Raw genomic sequence first — 6,000 nt, forward strand, 5'->3', positions numbered from 1 at the left:
GAAAAAGGTTGTATTTCATTTTTAAGTTAACTTTTCAATGCATATTGCAAAGCAAACGGATGGGGGAATTCATACCGCATGTATCCCGTTGATTGGACACCCTCGCGGGTTAGCTGACCGTTTATGAAATATATGCTTAACAGATGAGGATGCATATATGCCTTTTGTCGTCACCACAATGCCGTCCTTTTTTCCTCCAATATGACCTACCAAACAAGACTTGTCTACTGGCATTTATTACACAAGCAACAAGATGAGTGCCATATGTGAAGCAGGAACTGGTTGATCTTTTTATCATAAAATGTATTAATATATGTACACAATTTTAATATCTTCATTGCAATCGCGTCAATCACACAATACCTTTCGTTTTTATCGGGTTTGATCCTATTTATTTTCAAAATCAGTCTTTTCCTATTGTATCATACAGTTACACCAAAACAATTGCACCTAAAGTATTTAATTACAAACAAGCATTGCAGGACCTTGACTTAGAACGATACCTAAAATACCCTCCGACATGTGACTGTTCCCACTTGCCTTATAATAACAGCCTCTTTGGCCATGTTATAACTGGGGATCTAAACATAATTCAACTAGAAAATCTCCGAAAGGGGATTTCTCATGGTCCTAAGAGAACCCCAACACATCAATAAGAACCATAACTTAAAATTATGTATTCCATTGAGGACTACGCCAGAGCATGGGCTTAACGAGAAGAAGTTGAACTGGACACTTTGTCAAAGTGGATCCAAACTATCAGGTCTCTGATAAAAAGTCGCATTCATAAGTTGTAAAAATGTGTGAATTATCGACCAAAGTCCGTTTGCAGGGACAAAGATGCCGTGTGATGTCTATCATCTCTTCATGAGAAGAATGTTGTTGTTTCTGCGGACAAAGCTTCAAATAATATTGTCTTTGTATGTAAATCGTATAACTACAAATGTTTTGTAAAAGAATAAGGAATAAATGAGCACTCAGGTCATCCCACATACAAAGACACATCATTTGACAAGGATGAGATTTTATCAAATCATAAGTCTTTCTTGGCTTCAATGAATAGTATCATATGACACCAGATCGGAGGACTTACCTTGTTTGTATCGAATACTTCAGTTTCAAACAACGGTACATAGCCGGCTCATCTTCATGTTCAACTAAAGAATTGTCCATTAAATCGACTAAAATTCTGTAACCACAGTTAAAGAGAAATACTGTGAAACTGTTTACTCGCGTAGTGGTATTAACCATATGTGGCATTTGAAATATTCTAAAGAACGTTAAGACATTTTTTTCTGAAATTAGTTCTGTCATTTTTTTTGATTTTTCAACCCTGTATACCACCATTCCTCGTGTGAAATTGACAAATCGCCTGAAAGAAATAATCCACAATGTATTTCAACACAAAAATGGTAGTATACGCTATAAATGTATTACTTTGGGATATAATAAGGCATAGTTTGTTAACAGTAAAAAAACAAAAGGGTATAACATGCTACACAGAAGAACAAAAGATCAGTATGTTGGAGTTTCTTATCGACAACACAGTTTTTGACATTGAAAGTAGACGTTTCAACAAATTGTCGGCGTTCCTATGGGAACGAATTGTGCGCCTCTCCATGCCGACCTCTATTTATTTTCATATGCATCAGAGTTCCTTCAGACATTTGTTAAAAACAAAATGATCAAAGAAGCCAGATTATTTAATTTCACTTTGAGGTGAATCCATCAACAATCTTAACTATTCTGATTGGATTTCCATTCATATATCCCCCAGAACTAGAAACCGACACGGCTTCCTCCGCCTCATTTTTAGACTTATATTTCGAATTTGACATGCACACTCATTTCGGAATCAGATTCCATGACAAACGAGACGATTTTATTTTAAAAGTATAATTTTTTCCCGACTTAGTAGCAATATATTAATCGGAAGGTACCAAATCTTGTTCATAAATATCCCATATTAAATTCACAATAATACATGATGAACTTGATGTATAGATTCTTCGTACTGACGTTTTTTTATCATCTTAACAACGTGTTATATAGTTCTTTCATTTGTCTGTGTTCTACTAATAATATTACTTTTACTGTATGGATTGTTTTCTGTGATATTCAATTGACGTTGGTCGGTACCGAATGTGTTTGTATAATCTTTCATTTTTGCTTGTGTGTTTTGTATAAAAATTATGTGGCTGTTTGTGTTTCTTTGATTGTTATAACGTAACTCTGTTTGTACTTTAAAAGTATTCCGTCATTATTTTATGGTTCTATAATGTTATAGTTCTATTATAGATTAGAAATACTTTGAACGACAAACGACAAAATTATTTTAATAGCGTAGAGATATTTTGTGGATTCTATGAAATTCTAAATGACTTCTGAACAATTTCAAATCTCGGTATATTTCTAAAATAAATTCTAACATACATTAGATTGAAACACAGTGATTACTGCTGTACCCATATTTTGACTATTTTATTTATTATGTCTGTTTTGTTCAGGCATCGTTGTGAATATAACGGAATTTGATGAGACTGTCGTAAAAGTGAACGGTTTAGCGATTTAAAACCAGGTTCAATCCACCTTTTTCTATATTTGAAATTTGTCTGTACCAAGTCGGGATATGACAGTTGTTGTCCATTCGTTTGATGTGTTTTGTCATTTGATTTTGTCATGTGATAATGGACTTCCCGATTGAGTTTTTTCTTCGGAATTCAGTATTTTTGTTATTTTACTTTTTGTTTGTTGCTCATGATTTATATACAAATGAGATCTAATATGATTGACACTTTCGAATATTTACAGAATAATATCGGTGTTGTCATGATCACACAACTGTACAATCTATCAGGCATTGTTCTTCAGCAATGACAAGTCTGTTACTTGGAGTTATTTACAAACAAATGCAGTAGATTAATTGGGGAATGTTCTGTCGTTCAAGTTTCACCAAACAAGTATTTTCTTCTAGCACATAAACGGCATTTTTACGGCAATTATTTTTAAATTATTTCAAAACAATTGCTGGGCGTTATGAAATAATTTGTTAATTTCATGGACAAGACAGAGTAATGTAATATTTTACAGAAACATGCATTTTGACAAGGTAAAATATTAGCAGTTGAAAATATTGAATTACGGTTATCAAAAATATTTTACCTAAAAAATTAGAATAATTTGTTAACTTTTCATGATTATTTTTTTTACAAAATGATGTGAATTGTATCACCTTTAGTGTAACGGTGATATGAAACTGTTTCCGTCCTTGCCCTTTAGTCGTTTTTGGCAAACATATACTACTCCTCCTGATGTGTATGTTGTCTAAATTATACCAATGTTTAACTGTTTAATTAAATTTTATAGAGGCAGTCAATGTTGAACATGGCACATTTTCTATTGAAGCTGTTGAAGCTAGAATGTATTAGTCCCATGTATTCTGTTATATTCAGTCCCAGGAAATTAAAATCTTTGCTGATCATGAATACGGCAAGTTATCTTGTTTGAACGATATTTTCAAAACAAAATCGAATAATACAATGCTTAGCAAGTTCCAAAGTAAATTTTCTTTCTGCGCCCGTGACAAATATTACATTTTTTACAGATATAGCAAGTATTTTTTTAATTGTAATATAATTATATATTAACTTACAACAAACCTAAACTGTTAGCCGTAAACGAGAGATAACAGGGGAAAAACCATGATAGGAATTCAATTCTTTATAAATGATACGGGTGGAAGCCGTCTTAAGTAGTTTTTTATACAGAAATATGCAGATGAAGCCTCAAAATCTGCAACACGGAAAACTAGGGAGAGATATTTGAGGAAACAGAGCACTGAAAACGACTGCTTTTGCTTACAAGAAATAGCTAATGTTTCAGTCCCGTCCGTGCAATACATTATATGGTTCTAAGAATTATAAAACAAGAATTGTTGATACTTTAAATAAACTCATCATAGATACAAGGACTAAATTTTGTATATACGCCAGACACGCGTTTCGTCTACAAAAGCTCATCAGTGACGCTCAAATCCAAAAAAGTTAAAAATGTCAAATAAAGTAAGAAGTTGAGAAGCATTGAGGATCAAAATTCCTAAAATTTTGGCCAAATCCAGCTAAGGTAATGTATGTCTGAGGTAGAACATCCTTAGTATTTCAAAAAATTGAACACGAAAAGGGGAGACTCTACCGTTTAAAAGGACTAATTGTCAGTTTAATTTCGTTTAATCGGAGCGTAGCTGATTAGTTTGAAGTAGCTCAACCATATTTTTTAGATAAATTAGATGACCACAAGGAAATATATTCGACAGGTATTAAAATTATTTGAAATGTACTTACAGAAATAGTTTTTTTTTATATAAATATAACTTATTTTTTTAACCTTACGAAGTCTAAATTTTCTTGTTGTAAAGGTGAAGTAAACCCTTTGTCTGTATTATATCAAACAATTTAGTACCACTTTGTATTTTAACAATCCCGTTTTCCACTCTAATAAAGAACATCAGGAGATAAAAGTTTATGCAGCTCTCTAGTAATATGATAAACAGGGCAACATAAGGGATGACCCTACCTTTCAGAGGTACATGATTGCATCCAAGGTTTGAACATAGCGGTTAAATAGAAATGTTGTCTCTTCTCTTGAATAATAATATAGATAGAGAGAAAGTATAAATATTGAACACAAAAAATATCATCATTCGTCTCCTTGTTGGTTATATTGATCTTTAATGACGACATTTGTCGTTATTGCTAATTTATTCGGCGCGGGACGTCTGCACATTTTCATAAGACATTTGCGCTATAATTCATGGTACATTTGCTAGTTTAAATATAGACATATGCACTTTTATTTGTGCTTTTACAATATTTTTGTATGTAGGACAACTCAGACCCTTGAATCAGACTAGATACATCATAAATTTACAGTATAAATAGCTCAATCTTTATTTAATTCTGAGCAATTAACAATTATACATAACTATCTTCTATGTTGTCTTAAATTATTTTATTCAGTGTGATTTTCAACAACAAATACACTTGGTGATATACCTTGAAGTAAACGTATGCTAGAGACATCATAGTAACTAAAAGATTTCGATTGATATCTGAACCCTAAGGTATGAACAATTTTGTTCTTATAATCTGTACTACTTGGTATTTTGTTTTCTTTTTTTTTCAAATACATACATGTATATTAGTCTTTATTTTTTAATTCCTGGCAGAGATATCGATGCCTGTTCGTCAATATAACGAATTTAATGTTATTCACCGACTGTTATTTCATTATAAGATTCAATCGTAACTTTTACATTTTTACCAGTTCTTGTCTCTATAACTTTATATTCTTATATTTAAGACTGCGGCATTTTGAACTACCTAACGACAAAACAAGTTTATTTTCGTAACTCATTAGAATTACAAGTTGACGAGTAAAGCTAAAAGGCAAAAATGTCCGGTCAATTTACAACATGTGTATAAACATTTAAAGCGCAAATGTTCATAGTACCAGGTCCTATTCTGTTACAGGTTTAAAAAAATAAGCGCGAACGTCCTGTGTCCATTTTTTTTATATATGAATAATCTTTAGAAGTATAATTTAGAATTTTAAAAGAAGGAAAAGATATAAAAATAAGTCAACATAACCGATTTCGATAGCTAGCTATAATATTAAGTTTTAATCCACCATGTTCTACGTATAAAAAAGTCTGTAGCATGTCAGAAATATGACATTTGTTTTCCAATTCAATTTTGAGAAAATTAAAAATGTTCAGGGGAAATGATTTACGTATTGTTTTATAAATTAGCAGCAAGTATTGGTATTGCAAGCAAAAGGTCTGAATACAACAGTGTCCCATAGTGATATTTGATTTTTTCCATTTCGATGTGTTCAATATTATCCACGAATTATATGATATTAGTTACTTAGTACTTTATTTATTGAAAAATTCAATATGTTACCAACATGCAATATTTTATTCCATCACACTTTAAACAGCAT

Source organism: Mytilus trossulus, chromosome 5 (genome assembly GCF_036588685.1).
Source record: "Mytilus trossulus isolate FHL-02 chromosome 5, PNRI_Mtr1.1.1.hap1, whole genome shotgun sequence".
In the NCBI taxonomy this organism is placed as follows: Eukaryota; Metazoa; Mollusca; class Bivalvia; order Mytilida; family Mytilidae; genus Mytilus; species Mytilus trossulus.